The sequence below is a fragment of the Delphinapterus leucas genome, chromosome 5 (genome assembly GCF_059928025.1).
Source record: "Delphinapterus leucas isolate spDelLeu-1000000601 "Yukka" chromosome 5, BTC_Dleu_Yukka2, whole genome shotgun sequence".
In the NCBI taxonomy this organism is placed as follows: Eukaryota; Metazoa; Chordata; class Mammalia; order Artiodactyla; family Monodontidae; genus Delphinapterus; species Delphinapterus leucas.
The window spans coordinates 64,295,935-64,317,402 of NC_143133.1; the positions used below are offsets into that span (position 1 = coordinate 64,295,935).

General features: G+C 39.2%; 1 protein-coding gene and 1 pseudogene across 4 annotated transcripts in view; one reads left to right on the forward strand and one right to left on the reverse strand.

Moving 5' to 3' along the window:
- PDS5A (PDS5 cohesin associated factor A) overlaps positions 1–21,468 on the reverse strand; it is a 126,870-nt gene that overhangs the window by 83,735 nt on the left and 21,667 nt on the right. The window lies entirely within an intron of this gene.
- On the forward strand, positions 6,807–9,581 carry LOC111170479 (proline-rich protein 11 pseudogene; annotated as a pseudogene).

A 21,468-nucleotide genomic window follows, 5' to 3' on the forward strand; every position in this document is an offset into this window, starting at 1 on the left:
ATGCAATATCATTAACAAAAAAGGACAGTTTAATTTTATCTTCTCTAATTTGTATGCCTTTTCTTTTCCTTATTGTGCTAGCAAAACCACGATACTGAACAAAAGTGAGAGCAGACATTTTTGCCTCTTTTGAGATCTTAGAAAGCATTCAGTCTTTGACCATTACGTATTAAGTTAATGGGTTTCTGTAGATGCCTTTTTATCTTAGATGAAGATTTTTTTTCAGATACTTTTCCCACATCTGTAGGGATGATAAGTTATATGTTTTTCCCAATTTACACTAGTGTTAATATGTGGAAATAAATTGATTGATTTTCAAATATTAAACCAAATTTGCACTCCTGGAATAAACCTGACATGGTGGTCATAGGGGGTGCACTATGTTTTGCATGTGTGCGGTGGTTTTTTTTGTTTTTCGTTTTTCCTATTTTTGGTTTGTTTGGTTTGGCTGGCTGGATCTCCCCTGCTAATATTTTGTTGTTCATTTAGGCTCTTGGTCTGCAGATTTCTTTTCTTGTAATATGTTTTGCTTTGGTATCAAGGTAATATTGGCCATATGAAGTGAGCTGGAAGTGTTCACTCTTCCTGTTCACTTAGTTTGTGTCGGACTAGTATGCTTTTCTCCTTAAGGGTTTAATAGAATTCATCAATGAAGTCATCAGGGTCTTTATTTGTGGGAAAGTTTTTAGTTGCAAATCTAGTTTCTAAAATCAGTATAAAGGGACTTCCCTGGTGGTGCAGTGGTTAAGAATCTGCCTGCCAATGCAGGGGACATAGGTTCGAGCCCTGGTCCGAGAAGATCCCACATGCCCTGGAGCAACTAAGCCTGTGCACCACAGCTACTAAGCCTGTGTTCTAGAGCCCTTGAGCCACAAATACTGAGCCCACATGCCACAACTACTGAAGCCCGCGCGCCCAGAGCCTGTGCTCCGCAACAAGAGAAGCCACCACAATGAGAAGCCGGCACACCGCAATGAAGAATAGCCCCTGCTCGCCACAACTAGAGAAAGCCCACGTGCAGCAACGAATACCCAATGCAGCCAAAAATAAATAAATAAAATTTTAAAAATAAAATAAAACCAGTATAAGGTGGGACTTCCCTGGCGGTCCAATGGTTAAGACTTTGCTCTTCCACTGCAGGGGGCACAGGTTCCATCCCTGGTTGGGGAACTTAGATCCCTCATGCTGTGTGGAGCGGCAAAAAACAAAAACAAAAACTGTACACTGAGTGCCTAGCCCTTTGCCTAGCACACAGTAGCTCCTAAGTGAATATTTCTTGACCTTGAGCAGGAGTGATAATCAATCACAACATCTGCCAAAAGCTAAGTGACCAGTTATCACCTGCAATGTATAATAGTTAAAATCAGTATAAAGCTATCAGGTTTTCTATTTCATCTTAAGTCAGTTTCGGTAATTTGCATTTTTCCAGAAATATATCTATTTCATTTAGGATAGTGAATTTACTAGCATTAACTTGCTTATAATATGCCTTTATTACCCTTTCAATGACTATAAAACCTAAACTGATGTTTCTTTTTTCACTGATATTGCTAATTTTTGTCTTCTTTCTTTTTTTTACTTTTTATTTTTCCCCCCTTGTCCCCCCTTTTTTATCTTGGTTGTTCTAATGTAGTGGTCTCAAGGAGGAGTGAATTTGCCACCCACCTCCAGGGGATATCTGCCAATGTCTGGAGACATTTTTAGTTGTCACAACTGGGAAAAGGGGCTCTACTGGCATCTAGGGGTAGAGACCAGGGATAGGACAGCTCCCCACAATTATCAGGCTGTAAAAGTCAACAGAGCCAAGGTGGAGAAACCTGATCTAACAGCGGTTTTGCCAATTTTATTATCTTTTCAAAGAACCAAATTTGGCATTATTAGTTTTGTCTACTGTCTGCGCATTTTCTATTTGATTGATTCCCATTCTTACCTTTACTATGTCCTGCTTTCTAATGGGTTGGCCCAAAAGTTCCTTCAGTTTTAGAAGTAAAAATAAAAGACACATTTTTCATTTTCACCAAGAAGTTTATTGAACAACGTATTCGCCCTTTTGTTCCACTACTTTCTGCCATTTTTCAGGCAACTTCATAATTCCATCTTCCCAAAACTTTTAGTCTTTTTGAGCAAAGAACTGTTCCAGGTGCCTTTTACAGTCTTCCAGGGAATTGACATTTTTTCCATTAAGAGAATTTTGTAAAGACCAAAATAAATGGAAATCCAAAGGTGCAATGTCTGGTGAATACGGCAGATGAATCAGAACTTCCCAGCCCAGCTGTAACAGTTTTTGCCTGGTCATCAAAGAAACACAGTCTTGTGTTATCCTGATGGAAGATTATGCGTTTTCTGTTGACTAATTCCAGATGCTTTTCGTCAAGTGCTGCTTTCAGTTGGTCTAATTTGGAGCAGTACTTGTTGGAATTCATCGTTTGGTTTTCTGGAAGGAGCTCATAGTAGAGGACTCCCTTCCAATCCCACCATATACACAACATCACCTTCTTTGCATGAAGACCGGCTTTTAACGTGGTTTGTGGTGGTTCATTTCGCTTGCCCCACAATCTCTTCCATTCCACATTATTGTACAGTATCCACTTTTCATCGCCCGTCACAATTTGTTTTAAAAACAGAACGTTTTCGTTACGTTTAAATAGAGAATGGCATGCAAAAATACGGCCGAAAGGTTCCCACCCCCCCCACCCCCACCCCCCGCCACTTAACTTACATGGAACCTGAACACCAAAGCAATTAACATAACTAAGCTCATGCAAATGATTTTCAACGCTTGACATGGATACTTTGAGTATGTCAGCTATCTCCCACATGGTATAACGTTAATTGTTCTCAATTAATGTCTACATTTGATCGCTATCAACTTCAACTGGTCTACCTGCAAGAAATCTCCAGCAGGAAACTTTGCAAACCACTTCTGACACATTCAATCAGTCACAGCACCTTCTCCATACACTGCACAAAGCTTTTTTTGCATTTCAGTTGCGTTTTTACCTTGCTTGAAATAATAAAGCATAATATGCTGAAAATGTTGTTTTTCTTCCATCTTCAATGTTAAAATGGCTACACAAAAATTCACCAATTTTGATAAGATTTTTTTTTTTTTAATGCACTCTGATATGACAGCTGTCACAATACAATCTAACAAAATTGTTTCAAAGGAAGTTAAAGACAACTAAGCGCTACTGGAGCCATCTTAACAGAAAAAACCAAACTAACTTTTTGGCCAACCCAATACTTTCTTTAGGTTTAATTTGCTGTTCTTTTCCTAGGTTCTCAGGGTAGAAGCCTATCACTGATTCTAGATTGTTCTCTTCTAATATGAACATTTAAATGCTTATCAAAATAAATTTCTCAATAAGCACTGCTACGAAGTTCAAAATATTTTCTAGTTTTCCTTGTGATTCCTTCTTTTATTCATGTATTACTCAGAAATATACTGTTTAATTTCCAAATATTTGGGGTATTTTCTGGACATCTTTTCTTATTAATTTCTCATTAAACTCCCTGTGATCATATTGCCCCTGTATGTAATATGAATCATATTAAATGTACTGAAATTTGTTTAATGGCCCACCACATGGGCTATCTGTCTTAGTGAATGATTCATGTGCACTTGAAAAGAATGTGTATTTCTGCTGTTATTGAATGGAATGTCAATTAGGTCAAGTGCATTGGTACATTAACTCTTCTACAACCCTACTGATTTCTGTCTACTTGTTTAATCAATTACTGAAAGAGGAGTGTTGAAATTTCCATGTGTACTTGTGGACTTGTTAATTTCTCAGCTATGTGGAAGCTGTTATTAGGTATATACTGTTGTATTTTCTTACTGCAGTGATCCCTTTATTATAATCAAGTATCTTTTCTTATCCTTGGCACTATCACTTGTTCTAAAGTCCACTTTGCTTGAAATACTGCCACTGTAACTTATGATCTGCATTAGCAAATTCTTCCAATCTTTTTACCTTTTTTTTAAAGACAGGTTTATTGAGGTTAAATTACATAAAATTCACTTTTTAGTGTCCCATTCTACGAATTCTGACAAATACACAGTTGTGTAACCAACATTACAATCAAGGCATAGACTACTTCACCACCCTAAAAAGTTCCTTTGTGTCCCTGTGAAGTCAACCCTCAGCTGCTTCCTTAGCCCTTGGCAACCCCTGATCTGTGATATTCTGTGATTCCAGAATATCACATAAATGGAGTTACACAGTACATTGCTCTTTGGATCTAGCTCTATCACTTAACATAATGCACCTGAGATCCATTCATGTTGTACGTATCAGTAATTCATTCCTTTTAAGTGCTGAGAAGTATTCCATTGGGAATATAACTCCCAATTTAATTGGGAATTCCATTGTGTTCAGAGCCAAAAAAGACAGACACAAATGGGGAGCAGGGTAGATTAATAAAGGACACAAGGAGGGCTTCCCTGGTGGCCCAGTGGTTGAGAGTCCACCTGCCGATGCAGCGGACACGGGTTCGTGCCCCGGTCGGGGAAGATCCCATATGCCGCGGAGCGGCTGGGCCCGTGAGCCATAGTCGCTGAGCCTGTGTGTCCGGAGCCTGTGCTCCGCAACGGGAGAGGCTACAACAGTGAGAGGCCCGCATACCGCAAAAAAAAAAAAAAAGGACACAAGGAAACATATGGGGGAGATAGATCCATTCATTTTCTTGATTGTGATGATGGTTTCAAGACTATATATGTACGTCAAAACTTGTCAAATTGTTTTGCCCTGACAGCAACTCTCTGACACCAACTGGATGTACTACATTTCAATTCAGTTCTAACACTAACTACCTGGAGTTAGCACAGACCCCGCAAGTTAAAGAGCAAAAAATTCCTTCACAAAACTCCCCGCCTTCAGATGACACATGCAAGTCCTGGGGGCCACCTGCATTTGTGATAGGCCAGTTATGACTTTAGGGCTTCCTACAATACCCTCAGGTTCAGTAATTTGCTAGAATGACTCACAGAACTCACTGAAAGCATTATACTTATGATTACAGGTTTATTATAAAGGACATAACTCAGGAACAGCTAAACAGAAGAGACGAATAGGTCAAGATCTTGGGGAGAGAAGGCAGGGATGAATAACTTCCATGTTCTTTCCTGGTGGATCTGACACAATACTCTGCTGGCACATCAATGTGTTCATCAACCAGGAAGCTCCTCCTGGTTTCCAGAGGTTTACTGGGCTTCCTTATGTGGGAATAATTAATTCATTCATTCATTATCATTTCATTGAGCTAGGTCACTAGCCTCCCTCCACCCCTCCCAGTTGGCTGAAAATTCCAAATCTCCAACATTTTGCTGACCAGTCCCTTCCTGAAGCTATCCAGGAAGGGGGTCAAGAGTCACCTCATTAACATAACAAAGATACTCCTATCACTCAAGAAGTTGCAAGGGTTTTTGAAGCTCCCTGCTAAGAACTGGTAACAAAGACTAGACTAGATATATATTATAGTATATACTTCAAACACGTGCAACCTACTGTATTTCAATTATAACTCAATACAGCTGTTTTTTTAAAAAGGCACTGTCTTGGGGGAAAAACAGTAAAGTAAAAGAACTTTAAAACCTCACTGGTAAAAATTAACTTTTAAAAGTCCAACACAGAAAATGAAAACTCTCATTCATTGTTAATTACAACCACTTTGGTGTTTTCGGCAAGTAAAAGACATGCATACCCAATGGCCCAACAGTTTCACCAATGTCTATGTCTACGCCCTAAAGCAGCCTGTACATGTACAATAGAACATGCATACAAGTATATTCATAGCAATGTTGTTTGTAAAAGCCAAAAAACTAGAAGTCAGTGGCAAGAGAGGATTGGTTAAGTAGTACAATAGAGTACTTAGTATACGGCAATAAAAATAATTGAAAAACACATAAGCAATAACATGGATGAAGCACAAACATAATACTGAAAAAGACGCATACACAAGGAACCATACTATATGATTCCATCCATATAAAATTCAAAGCTAAAACTAGAGAAAACTGAACTATATTTTTAGAGATTTGTATATAGACAGTGACACTATAAGAAAACCAAAGAGACTGCATTTATATAGTGGTTATGAAAGAAAAAGTTTATGACTGGGAGGTACACACTAGACTTTTGGGGGTGCTGATGATATTCTGAAGGTGTTGATAGTCTATTTCTTTGTTCATATGTTCATTTTATAGTTACTTGTTAAACTCTATGTACTTTTTATATGTTCACATATAAATATATACACACACACAAGACCCACCATAATATATGTATATGCATTTAATAAAAGTTAATAGCTACTTTAATTATAATAATAGCTAATAATAAATTTTTAGGTATGATAATCATAGTATGATTTTTTTTTAAATATAGTGCCCTATTTTTTAGGAATACATTCTGAAATAGTAATGAAATGCTATCTGAGATTTGCTTCAGGAGTTCATTATTCTCTTTTCTTCACTTTTGTTTTTGTTGAAGTTTTTCCATAATAAAAAATGGAAAAGTTAAAAAAAAAATTACATGTACCATAAGAATCTTAGATTCCTTTTAAAGGAGCTAATCTTATCACCTTTGGGGGGCAGGGCCACCACCTGGCATGCAGAATGTGGGATCTTAGTTCCTAGTCCAGGGATCAAACCCATGCCCCCTGCAGTGGAAGCGAGGAGTCCTAACCACAGGACCGCCAGGGAACTCCCTAATCAGATTTTAGATAATGTAAAGACTTCAGAAATTTTCCATTTAAAAATAAGAGAAGGGGATTACACTGGTGGTGCAGTGGTTAAGAATCCGCCTGCCAATGCAGGGAACACGGGTTCGAGCCCTAGTCTGGGAAGATCCCACATGCCGTGAAGCAACTAAGCCCGTGCGCCACAACTACTGAGCCTGCGCTCCAGAGCCTGTGAGCCACAACTACTAAGCCCACGTGCCAAAACTACTGAAGCCCGCGCACCTAGAGCCTGTGCTCCGCAACAAGAGAAGCCACTGCAATGAGAAGCCCACGCATGGCAACAAAGAGTAGCCCCCGCTTGCCACAACTAGGGAAAGCCTGTGCGCAGCAACGAACACCCAACACAGCCAAAAATAAAGAAATAATTTAAATTGAACAGACTTGTGATTTAGTTAAAAAAAAAAAGAGAAGGTGTAGGGAGGGGGATTGTTAATTGAAGAAATACAGTGGGTTAATGGCAGGTCTAGGACTGATAATTAAATCCAGGTCTCAAGATTACTAATCTAATAGTTTCCAGGACACCATTTTAATTCTCACATGCTTTTACGTTAACAACATTTTTCTCATATTTTACTTGCTTATTCTCTGTCTTTCCTGCACTAGACTTAAGTTTTGCAAAGGCAATAAAATGTATTCATTTATGTAGTACCAGAATCTATAAAACTATGCCTTATACACAGTGCTCAGTATTTGCTGAATTATGAATAAACTGACTAGTTCAGACAATCTCTATATGTACACTAACCTTTCAAGAACAAAAATAAAATCCACATGAAAACACGTAAGTTTTGGAGTTAAATAAGCCTTATAGTTTTATATTAATATGGTGCTTCACTCTGTAAATATATACATGGACTGCCAGATTAGAATGAGCACTGAGGGACTTCCCTGGTGGCACAGTGGTTAAGAAACCACCTGTCAATGCAGGGGACATGGGTTCGAGCCCTGGTCTGGGAGGATCCCACATGCCACAGAGCAATTAAGCCCGTGTGCCACAACTACTGAAGCCCATGCACCTAGAGCCCGTGCTCCGCAACAAGAGAAGCCCACGCACTGCAACGAAGAAGAGCCCCCACTCGCTGCAACAGAGAAAGCCCGCATGCAGCAACGAAGACCCAACGCAGCCAAAAATAAATAAAATAAAATAAATTTATTAAAAAAAGAATGAGCACTGAGCTATTTGCCAATATGCACTCCTTTCCGGTTTCACCTAATTATTTTTAACATAAATCCTTTTATCTAATATACATTTGAGGTGAAACCTGAGAGAAGCAGGCGAGGCAGGGGTATAGTTAATGCATAAGCCATTAGAACTACAAAAATTAGGGAATTCCCGGGCAGTCCAGTGGTTAGGACTCCGTGCTTTCACTGGAGGGGGCATGGATTCGATCTCTGGTTGGGGAACTAACATCCCGTAAGCCGTGCGGTGTGTCCAAAAAAAACCCAAAAAACACAATTACAAAAATTTTAAGTCTACCTAATACATATTCGATGATAATTTTAGAAGTGTGTTCACATCAGAGCAACTTTGGGGCCTAAAGCTCAAAGTTCAAGTGACAAAATTATCACATTAATAGTATGTCTTGATTTTTTAATTTAATTTTATTTTTTGAATTTTTCTTTATGGCGAGGGACACCACTGCCGGGACTCCATCGAACCCCCGGACTCTTAGCCTAAAACCATGCCCAAGTTCAAGCAACAAAGAATAAAGCTAAAAGCCAAAGCGAAAAGATTTTTCAAAAGAAAAGAAACCTCTCACTTTCAGTCTAAGCTAGTTACACCTCCCCCTCCGCCACCGTCACCAGAAAGAGTGGTTATTCCTTCAACAGATACACCCCTTAGCAGAAGCTGGCTAAGACCATCCTGGAACTTCAAATTTCCCAATTTTAAAGATTCAGTAAAGCTTTGGACAAATAGAGTATGGTCTACATAAAACTGGTTTCAGAACTGCATGGCCCGGAGTTTGGAAGTATTGAAAGACACCATCTTCCCATCCCGTTTCTGCCACCAAGAACTTCATAGTCTAAAACAATGGTTTCTCATTTTGTGAAATGAATTACGCAAGCTCCAGGAAGCACTGAAGGCCGTCTCAGAAAATTCTTCCTGTCCAAGCTGTGGTCAGATGGGTCACATGCGTGGTAAACTTACAAATGTGCCTGCATGTGCTCTAACCACCCCTGGAGACTCCGGGGCTGTACTTCCTGCCTCACTGCCACAGCCATCCAGTCATCTTTTCCTCCACCCCTGCCTCTGCCTCCGCCTCCACCACTGACAGCACCTTTGCTGCTCAGAAAATCTGATCTCACTAAAGCACTTGAGGCTGGACCATTAAAAAAAAGTGGACCCATGCAGATAACAGTTAAAGATCTACTGACTGTGAAATTAAAGAAGACACAGAGTTTTGATGAAAGGAGGAAGCTTGTACCATCACCAAAGGCACAGAATCCACTAGTTACTGTCTCTGACCTGCAGTGCGTTTCCCTGAAACGAAAGTTCAAAGTGTTATCAACTCGAGTTACAATGTCTTCATTACTCCTGGTAAAAGCCAGTTAGATCTGCGGAAACTACTCAGAAAAGTCGATGTAGAGAGGAGCCCAGGTGGAACTCCACTTACCAATAAAGAAAATATGGAAACAGGAACTGGGCTGACCCCAGTAATGACCCAGGCCTTGAAGAGAAAGTTTCAGCTGGCTCACCCTAGAAGCCCAACTCAAACTCTGCCACTTTCTACAAGCAGCTTTGATGAACAAAATCGATGCCACCTCTGCCTGACTCCATATGATGATCCATAAAATATACAGATAATATTACCCCAATCTTTTTTTAATGTAGTATGTATAAGTAATTACGTTAATATATAATTCATTCGAAGAATTAAAGTATGCATGGAGCCCATACAGTAGCGAAAGCGAGTGTTAGGATATTTTCTAGTTTATATGATCAATAATAGAACAGATGGGAAAATGCAATCCCGAAAGTGATGTTTATCCTGGAACTACCCAATTTAGGTTGGGGAGGTTATTCAAGTTAACTAGATAACTCTAATTTTTACTCTACAGGTGCAGTTATGACATTAAGAAAATAACCTGGTGCCCATTCATCTTGGGTATTCTCAGGTAATTGAAAAGCAAAGTATTTCAGCCTGTAAAGCTCATGCACTCATTAAGTGCTGCAAACTTAATTAAAAAAACCAGACCCTCTAGATTTTATTTCTGTTCCCTATAAGCAATTAAGAAGTAAAACCATCCCCCATTCAATCCTAACTGTTCCAAAAGAACTTGAAGCAAAAACTCCAATGTGACCTTAAAAATTAGAATACCGTGGGACTTCCCTGGTGGTACAGTGGATGGGACTCCGCGCTCCCAATGCAGGGGGCCCGGGGTTCAATCCCTGGTCAGGGAACTAGATCCTGCACGCATGCTGCAACTAAGAGTTCACATACCGCAACTAAGGAGCCCACATGCTGCAACTAAGGAGCTGGTGAGCCAAAACTAAGAAGCCCTGGAGCCACAGCTAAGGAGCCTGCCTGCTGCAACTAAGACCCAGCATAACCAAAAAATTAAATTAATTAATTAAAAAAAATAGAATGTCTTTCCATTGTACCTACATTGTAAATTCCTTTTAAGAAAACTTCAGTATTCTTAAGTGCCCAGACTACTCTTCTCAAAAGTAAGTTACCTTCATACTAATACAGTTGATAAAACTGTATTAATATTCTAATACTCCATACTCTAGGCCCTTATTACATCACACCCGATTTTAGTCTCTTTAAGTCTCAAAATCAAACCCAGAGCTTCTAAGTTACTCTTAAAACATCTATTTTAATGTTACTCCAATAAAACAATGGTTTCCCACTGATAATACCTTATGGCATTTAAAACATCATAATCAGGGCTTCCCTGGTGGCGCAATAGTTGAGAGTCCGCCTGCTGATGCAGGGGACACAGGTTCGTGCACCGGTCCGGGAAGATCCCACATGCCGCGAAGCGGCTAGGCCCGTGAGCCATGGCCGCTGGGCCTGCGCGTCCGGAGCCCGTGCTCCGCAACGGGAGAGGCCACAACTGTGAGAGGCCCGCATACCGCAAAAGCAAACAAACAAAAAAAACACATCATAATCAATTTATAATTTTATCTTACCTTTATGTGTAGGTATGTGTATATATATTTATATATATAAATGTATATATTTATAGTATGCAAATATAAAATGTTATTTTGATTTCCACTCTCCACTCCAATCAAACTAGGTTTATTCATTATCTTCAAAAAGCATCCTGAGCATCTTTACAGCTTTGCATAGGAAAGAGTTCAACACTTGGTGAAAAAATATGTGAATATGTCATAGAATTGCTTCTACCCCTCAGCACTCTTATTAAAATCTTACCTGCTCTAGGGCTTCCCTGGTGGCGCAGTGGTTGAGAGTCCACCTGCCGATGCAGGGGACGTGGGTTCGTGCCCCGGTCCGCGAAGATCCCACATGCCGCGGAGCGGCTGGGCCCATAAGCCATGGCCGCTGAGCCTGCGCTCCGCAACGGGAGAGGCCACAACAGTGAGAGGCCCGTGTACCACAAAAAAAAAAAAAAAAAATCTTACCTGCTCTTAAAATTTTGGCCCAAATTCTGCTTCCTCTTCTTGAAGCCCTGCTTGACTCACCCTAGTCTGAAGCAATCACTGACTCCTTTGAACTGAAAACACTGTACCAATTACAAAGCAATTATCTTACAGTGTCTCCTTGCTGCGGTTATTAGTATGAAAATTATGTGTCCTCAAGAAGATTGTAATCTCCTAAGGGCTCTACATTTGTCTTATAAAGTAAGATATAAATGCATACTTTCTAAAGGAATGAAACCTATTAGTGTACTTTTTGACACGCTCTAGACTTCAGTGGTTGATCAAGTCTGAGAACAGAAATCTCCCTAAAATTCTGATTTGTCAATAGCTATGCAATCAATATATATTTCAAGACTAAGTGCTAATATTAAGATAAAATTAAAAATAGAACTATCATATGATCCAGCAATTTCATTTCTGGGTATTTATCTAAAGAAAACAAAAACACTAACTCGAAAAGATAGATGCAACCTCATGTTCATTGCAACTTTATTTACAATAGCAAAGATGTGGAAACAACCTAATGTCCACTGATGGATGAATGGATAAAGAAATTGTAGACTCTGTATACATACATAGGTGTATATGTGTGTGTGTGTGTGTGTGTGTATGGAATATTATTCAGCCATTAGAAAAGAATGAAATCTTGCCACTTGCAACAACACTGATAGACTTAGAGGACACTAAGTGAAATAAGTCAGAGAAAGACAAATACCATATGATCTCTCTTATGTGTCAAATCCAAAAAACAAACAAACAAACAAACAACAGAGTATCAATACAGCTACTTCAATTTTAACAAACTGAGTTACTCTATGGAAAAAACTCAATAACCTAATTTTCTAATAAACCAATAGAGCCTACTTGAAGATACAATTTGTTTTGTTACTCATATACTTAGTCAAGGTCACTATTCTTTAATGAGACAAGGTTATTATTTCATACCTAAATTGTGTGGTATAGAAAAGTTAGATGCTACACATTTCACTGTACTCTTCCTGAGAGCTAAACCAAATTATATTTTAAAGACTCAATATCAGCCCCAAACCATTTAACAAGCATATACTACAAAACTACACTTCACAAAGATTCCTGAAAGTTTCTGAATTACAAGAAATGTTTTACTCCATTTATTTCCACCTTCAAGATAAGCTGGTACTGCTAGAGTTCTAAAAATACCCTGAATACTAGGGTTCTAAAAATAACCTGGACACTGACTATAAAAGAGACAGTCATCATGGAAGCTATTTTTAGCTTTAAGGGAAATTCTTAAGGTCCTAAAATATTAGCCTTAAAGACTGAGGGTCTGACACTTTCACTGAGGCTTCAGAGGTTTTGACTTTTGGTTTAATGTAACCACAGATGTTCTCTAATTCCAAGTACTTGTGAGGCAGAAGGACAAAACAAGTGATGGCAACATGGCACAAATCAATGTTATTCTACAGTTTGATCCTCATAGAGAAAATTTGCAATTCAAAATGCATATTTTAATAGGTGAATTATTTGTAATAGTACTAATGGCTAACATTTACTGATTTTTGCTATGTGCTGGGCATATTTCAAGTAACTTAAATGTACTATTAACCCATATAATACAATGATTCTTTGTGGGAGGCATTATTAACATACCCATTTAACAGATGAGAAACTTAAGCTAAGTAATTTGCTCAAGGGCATAAAAACTCAAATCCAGGCTGTGTGGCTAATCACTCTTACCTACCTCTTACCATTCTTAATCCATACATTATATATAGTATAGTATAATATGATGAGTGGTTATCCAAAATGACTAGAGAAAAATAAAATATATACATATAGAGAGAGTATACTATAGAAACTACACTATATTATAGTGCTAGAACTACTATATGTGGTTATGTTCCCAGGCCAGCTCATAAAGCCTACTTTTCTCACAACGTAGTTAGGTGAAGACTATGGTAGAGAATGTAGATGGGGGTACATGGCTGCTTAATAGATGCCTTTAATATATTAATTTAACTTTCCGTTTTCTAACTTTCCTTTCCTTGATAAAGGTGGATCATTTGCCCTATTCTTAAAATGATCAATCATAATTTAAGGTCTTTTTACTCAGAACATTGAAAAGATACATGCACCCCAATGTTCACAGCAGCACCCTTTACAATAGCCAGGACACAGAAACAACCCAAGTCCCCATCAACAGACAAATGGCTTAAGAAGATGTCACGCACATGCACACACACACAAATATTATTCAGCCATAAAAGAGAATGAAATATTGTCATTTATAGCAACATGCATGGACCTAGAGAATATTATGCTTAGTGAAATAAATCAGAGAAAGACAAAGACTATATGATATCACTTATATGTGGAATCTAAAAAGAATCTATATACAAAACAGCAACAGACTCATAGAAAACAAACTTGTGGTTACCAGAGGAGAGGTGGGGGAGGGAGAAATCAGGAGTATGGGATTAACAGATACAGATACAAACAACAGATACAAACTACTATACGTAACATATATAAGCAACAACAACTGTATAGCACAGGGAATTATACAATATCTTTTAATAAGCTATAATGGAATATAATCTACAACAAATGAAAAACCCACAACGAAAAGCAGCTGGCTTTCCTTAAGGTTAAATGGATTAAGATTTGGACAAAAGAAAGAAAGGAATAATGAGGTTCAAGCAAAGTATATATATATATATATATATATATATATAGGTAAAAAACAGATGGAATTAATTATGGTTCAAGCAGTGAGAGCCAGAAAATAAGCAATAGTAAGTACAGGGAAATTCCCTCCCTAGGGGCAAGATAAAAAGGGGTACAGTGGGAAAGACTAGATAGTGGCAGAGAAGCAGAATTGGGCAAAGTCTCCCTATTATCAGTTGCCCCAAAATACTTCTGCCCAGAAGAACTTGATGACTGCTAGAGAAAGGGAAAACCAAAAGCTGGTTCTTTGAAAACAAACAAAATGGACAAACTTTTAGCTCGACTGACCAAGAAAAAAGAGAGAAGACTCAAATTACTAGATTCAGAAATGAAAGAGGGGCTATTACTACTGATTTTACTGAAACAAAAAGGATTATAAAGAAATTCTATGAACAATTATATGCCAATAAATTAGATAACTTAGATGAAGTGCATAAATTTCTAGAAAGACACAAACTACTGAAACTGACTTAAGAAACAGAACCTTAAAATCTGTGAATCACTGTTGTATGCCTGAAACTTACATAATATTGTAAATCAACTATACTTCAATTAAAAAAGAATAGAGGGCTTCCCTGGTGGCACAGTGGTTGAGAGTCCGCCTGCTGATGCAGGGGACACGGGTTCATGCCCCCGTCCGGGAGGATCCTGCATGCCATGGAGCAGCTGGGCCCATGAGCCATGGCCGCTAAGCCTGCGCGTCCGGAGCCTGTGCTCCGCCACGGGAGAGGCCACAGCAGTGAGAGGCCCGCGTACCACATAAAAAAAAAATATGAATAAACCTATAACAAAGGAAGAGACTGAATTATCAAAAACTAGAAACAAAGAAAAGCCCAGGCCCAGATGTCTTTATTGCTGAATTGTACTGAACGTGTAAAGAATACCAATTTTCCCAGAAGTCTTCCCAACAATGAAAGATGGTAAAACACTTCCAACTCATTTTATGAAGTCAGTATTATCCTGATGCCAAAACTAGACAAAAAAATCACAAGAAAACTACAGACCAGTATCTCTTATGACTATGGATGCAAAAATCTTCAACAGCATACTAGCAAACCAAATCTTCAACAGATAAAAAGAATTCTATTATGACCAAGTGAGATTTATGCCAAGAATGCAGTGTTGGTTTAACATCTGAAAATCAATTAATGTAATACATTATATCAGTAGAATAAAAAACAACAATCACATGATGCTTAATAGATGCAAAAAAGCATTTCACAAAATCTGACACCCTTTGATGATAAAAATACTCAAGAAACTAGGAATAGAAGGGAAATTCCTCAGCAAGATAAAGGGCATTCATGAAAAATCCACAGTCAATATCATACTTCAAGGTGGAAAACTGGATGCTTAAGATTAAGAACAAGACAAGGATGTCTGCTTTCACCACTCCTGTTTGACATTATACTGAAGGTTCTAGCCAGGACAGCTGGACAGATAAAGACATAAAAGGCATCTACTAGAAAAGAAGTAGTTATCTCTATTCACAGATTACATGATTTTGCACATAAAAACTCCTCCTAAGGAATTCATTAAAACCAATTAGAACTAATAAGTTTAGCAAAGTTGCATAATACAAGATCAATATACAAAAATCAATTAGATTTCTAAATACTTGGAGTGAAAAATCTGAAAATGAAATTAAGAAAACAATTCCATTTACAATAGCATTAAAAGAATAAATTATATTAGGAACAAATTTAACAAAAGAAGTGTAAAACTTATACTCTGAAAAACTACAAACACTGTTGAAAGAAGTCAAAGATCTAAATAAATGAAGAAACATCCCACGTTCATGGACTGGAAGACTTAGCATTGTTAAGATGGCAACAGTCCCCAAACTGATACATAGATTCAATGCAATCCTCATCAGAATCCAAGCTGACTTCTTTGTAGAAGGTGACATGCTGATTCTAAAGTTCATGCAGAATAGTTAATCCTGAGAAAGAACAAAGTAGGAGGATTCACATTTCCTTATTTCAAAACTTACTGCAAAGCAACAGCAATTAATATGGTGTATAAAGTTCTCATCACAGACCCCTGCGGAAGGCAGCCGAATAGAAGGACTTGTGCTCACCTCCTCTTGCGAGAGCACCGAAATCACAAGTAACTGCTGAACAACCATTGACAGAAGACACTGGAACCCACCAAAAAAGATACCCCACGTCCAAAGATAAAGGAGAAACTGCAATGAGATGGTAGGAGGGGCACAATCACGATAAATCAAATCCCAAAGCCATGGGTGGGCGACCCACAAACTGGAGAATAATTATACTACAGAAGTTTTCCCACTAGAGTGAAGGTTCTGAGCCCCACGTCAGGCTTCCCAGCCTGGGGGTCCGGCAACAGGACTAGGAATCCCCAGGGAATGTGCAAGTGGGATTTGACTGCAGGACTTCCACAGGACTGGGGAAAACAAAGTTCTCATCACAAGGAAAAGAAACATTTAAAAAATCTATACAAGATGATGCATGTTAACTAAACTTACCGTGGTAATCATTTCACAATATATGTAAATCATGTGGTACATCTCAAACTTATACAACGCTGTATGTCAATTATATCTCAATAAAACTTGGGGGGGGGGAAGTGTGGTACTGGGCACAAGGACAGACTTACAAACCAGTGGAATAGAATTAAGAGTCCAAAAAGAAATGCATACAGCAATGGTCAACTAATTTTCAACAAACGTGCCAAAGCCATCCAATGGGGAAAGAATAGCCTTTTCAATAAATGGTGCTAGAACAACCAGACATCCACATGCAAAAGAATTAACTTGGACCCTTACTTCAAACCATATACAAAACAAATTTTGACCAATTTAAATTTTTGAACAATTTGACCAAAACAGATTAAGGACCTAAATGTAAGAGAGAACACTGTAAAACTCTTAGAAGAAAAGTCATATATCTTTGTGACCTTAATTTAGGCAATGGTTTCTTAGATACCAAAAGTGTGACAAAAAGAAAAACCAAAATAGATAAATTGGACTTCATCAAGATAAAAAACGTTTGTACTTCAAAGGACATCACCGGGCTTCCCTGGTGGCGCAGTGGTTAGGAATCTGCCTGCCAATGCAGGGGTTCGAGCCCTGGTCCGGGAAGATCCCACATGCCACGGAGCAACTAAGCCCGTGTGCTACAACTACTGAGCCTGCACCCTAGAGCCCGTGAGCCACAACTACTGAGCTTGCGTGCCACACTACTGAAGCCAGTGTACCTAGAACCCTTGCTCTGCAACAAAAAGTGAAGCCACTGCAGTGAGATGCCCGTGCACCACAATGAAGAGTAGGCCTCGCCCGCAGCAACTAGAGAATGCCTGCGCAGCAATGAAGACTGAACACAGCCAAAAATAAATAAATGAATTAATTAATTAATTTTTTAAAAAAAGGACATCACCAAGAAAGTGAAAAGACAACCCACAAAACAGAAGAAAATTCTTGCAAATCATATAACTGATAAGGAACTCATATCCAGAATATTTATATATATGAAACACTTACAATTCAATAAGAAGACAAATAACCCAATTTAAAATGGAAGAAAGATCTGAATAGATATTTCTCCAAAAAAGATACACAAATGGCTAATAAGCACATGAAAAGATTATTGACATCACTAGTTATCAGGAAAACGAAATTAAAACTACAATAAAACACCACTACACATCCACTAGGTTGGCTAGAATCAAAAAGTCAATTACACAGATAAGAAAATTATAAGTGTTGATGAGGATGTGAAGAAATTGGAACCCTCATACACTGCTGATGAGAATATAAAATGGTGCACTTTGGAAAAGTTTGTCAGTTCCTCAAATGAGTTACATATGACCTAACAATTAAGTAAAAATGTCTACACTAAAACTTGTACATGAATATTTATAGCAGCATTATTCCTAATAGCCAAAAGGTGGAATCAACCCAAATGTCCATCAACTGATGAATGGATAAACAAAATTTCATACATCCACACAATGGAATATTATTTGGCTGTAAAAAGGAATGAAGCACTGATGCTACAAAATGGATGAACCTTGAAAACATTATCTTAAGTTAAAGAAACCAGTCATGAAAGACCAACATGTTATATAATTCCAATTATATGATATGTGCAAATCAGGGAAATGTACAGAGACAGAAAGCAATTTAGTGATTGCTTAGGGCTGGAGGGGCATATGGGAATGACAGCTAAAAGGCAGGTGGTTTCTTTTTGAGAAGATAAAATTGCTCTAGGGCAGGGATCCCCAACCCCCATTAGGAACTGGGCCACACAGCAGGAGGTGAGCAGCAGAGAAAGACTGAAACTTCATCTGTATTTACAGCTGCTCCCCATCGCTCGCATTACCACCTGAGCTCTGCCTCCTGTCAGATCGGCAGCAGCATTAGATTGTCATAGGAGCACGAACCCTACTGTGAACTGCGCACGTGAGGGATCTAGGTTGTGTGCTCCTTATGAGAATCTAATGCCTGATGATCTGAGGTGGAGCTGAGGCAGTGACGCTAGCGCTGGGGAGTGGCTGCAAATACAGATTATCATTAGCATCATGAGACTTCACCTTCCAATGCAGGGGGTGTGGGTTTGATCCCTGGTTGGGGAGCTAAGACCCCACAAGCCTCACGGCCAAAAATATCAAAACATAAAGCAGAAGCAATACTGTAACAAATAGAATAAAAAAGACTTCAAAAATGGTCCACATCAAAAAAATCTTTAAAAAAAAATCCTATCAGTGAGTGGCAAGTGACAGCTAAGCTGCATCTGGTGGCAGGCTTTACAGTGGCAAGTGAGTGGACGTACTTCAATTGTACAGCTGCATATGGTGGCAGGCTTTAAGTCAGAATCCGACACTTATTTTAGTCTGCGCGTGGCCCACCATTATTTTATTTACCACTTCCGTCCGCGCCTCTTTCCCACACTGTGCACTTGTCTCAGTCAGTCTGGTAAGCCCACAAGCTAACCCTAGCCAAAATGAGTAAAAAACAAACACCACTGGAGAGCTTGTTGGAAAAGGGGGAAAGACCCAATAATGAGACAACAGAAGACTTTAAGACTGCCAACAAAAAGAAAGCTGCATTTAAAAGAAAATACCAAGAGTCCTACTTAAATTATGGGTTCACTGCAACAGGTGATTCACATTCTCCAAGCCCACTTTGTGTAACATGGGGCGACTGGCTACCCAACGAAGCCATGAAACCTTCAAAACTGCTTTGCCACATGGAGACCAAGCACCCTGCATCAAAAGACAAGCCTTTGGAATTGTTCAAAAGAAAAAAAAATGTGAACACAAAGAACAGAAGCAATTATTGAAGGCCAACACTTCATCAAATGTGTCTGCACTGAGAGCATCATTCTTAGTGGCTAACCACATTGCTAAAGCTAAGAAGCCCTTTACTATCGGTGAACCGTTGATCCTGCCTGCTGCTAAGGACATTTGTCGAGAACTTTTAGGAGAGGCTGCAGTTTCAAAGGTGGCACATGTTCCTCTTTCGGCTAGCACCATAACTAGACAAATTGATGAAATAGCAGAGGATACTGAGGCACACTGTTAGAGAGGATTAATGAATCACCACGGTACGCAATCCAAGCTGAGTCTACTGATGTTGACAACAAGGCAACAATGCTTGTTTTTGTGATATATATTTTTCAGGAGGATGTGCATGAGGATATGTTATGTGCACTTTTGTTGCCAACCAACACCACAGCTGCAGAACTATTCAAGTCTTTGAATGATTACATATCAGGAAAACTGAACTGGTCATTTTGTGTCGGTATATGCATGGACAGAGTGGCTGCCATGACTGGACGGCTTTCTGGTTCTACTACTCGGGTCATAGAGATCGCTTCTGAATGTGAGTCTACATGCTGTGTCATCCATAGAGAAATGCTGGCTAGCCGAAAAATGTCACCTGAACTTAACAACATTTTACAGGATGTGATTAAAATTATCAACCACATTAAAGTATATGCCCTTAACTCACATCTGTTCATGCTGCTCTGTGAGATGGCTTTCTAAAGGTAGATCACTGGACAGAGTTTTTGAGTTAAGAGAGCCACTCCAGAGATTTCTTTTAGAAAAACAGTCACCAGTGGCAGCACGTTTCAGTGACAAAGAATGGGTCGCAAAACTTGCTTACTTGTGTGACATATTCAACCTGCTCAATGAACTCTGTCACTTCAGGGGAGAATGACAACTGTGTTCAAGTAGGCAGATAAAGTGGCTGCATTCAAAGCCAAACTGGAATTACGGGGGCGACAAGTGAACATTGGGATTTTTGACATGTTTCAAACATTAGCAGAGATTTTGAAAGAGACTGAGCCAGGGCCTTCTTTCTCCCGGCTGGTGCATCATCATCACCTATCTCAGCTTTCAGAAGGTTTGAGCATTACTTCCCAAGCACAAAAGACCCCCGAACTGGAAAGGAATGGATCTGCGACCCATTTGTGAATAAGCCAGGTGAATCGACCTTGTCCGTGCGAGAAGAGGATCAACTGCTTGAGATAGCAAATGACGGTGCCCTTAAAAATATGTTTGAGACAACTTCAAATCTCTATACCTTCTGGATTAAAGTCGTGGAATATCCTGAGATTGCCACAAAAGCACTGAAAAGCCTGCTTCGATTTACAACATCCTATCTTTGTGAAGCAGGGTTTTCTGCAGTGACAGCAGCCAAAATGAGATTACAGAGTAGACTGGACATAAAGCAAGACACTTCGGGTGTTACTGTCTCCCATCATCCCAGATGTGACCATCTAGTTGCAGGAAAACAAGCTCAGGCCTCCCACTGATTCTGCATTATGGGGAGTTGTATAATTATTTCATTATATATTAAAATGTAATAATAATAGAAATAAAGTGCACAATGAAAGTAATGCACTTGAATCATCCTGAAACAATTCCCTCGCCGTCCGTGGAAAAAACCGTCTTCCACAAAACTGGTCCCTGGTGCCAAAACGGTTGGGGACCGCTGCTCCAGGGAATTCCCTGGCGGTCCAGTGGTTAGGACTCCGCACTCTCACTGCTGAGGGTGCGGGTTCAATCCCTGGTTGGGGAATTAAGGTCCCGCAAGCCACACATTGCAGGTTGCACGTATCTGTGAATATACTAAAACCAGTGATTGTACACTTTAAATAGGTGGATTGTACACTTTAAATAGGTGAATTGTACACTTTAAATCGGTGAATTGCATGGTATATGAATTACCTCTCAATAAGGATGTTTTTAAAACAAGACAATACAGATGAATAAAAATGAACTAGAGAGGACTTCCCTAATGGCACAGTGGTTAAGAATCCACCTGCCAGTGCAGGGGACACTGGTTCGATCCCTGGTCCAGGAAGATCCCACATGCCGCAGAGCAACTAAGCCCGTGAGCCACAACTACTGAGCCTATATGCCACAACTACTGAAGC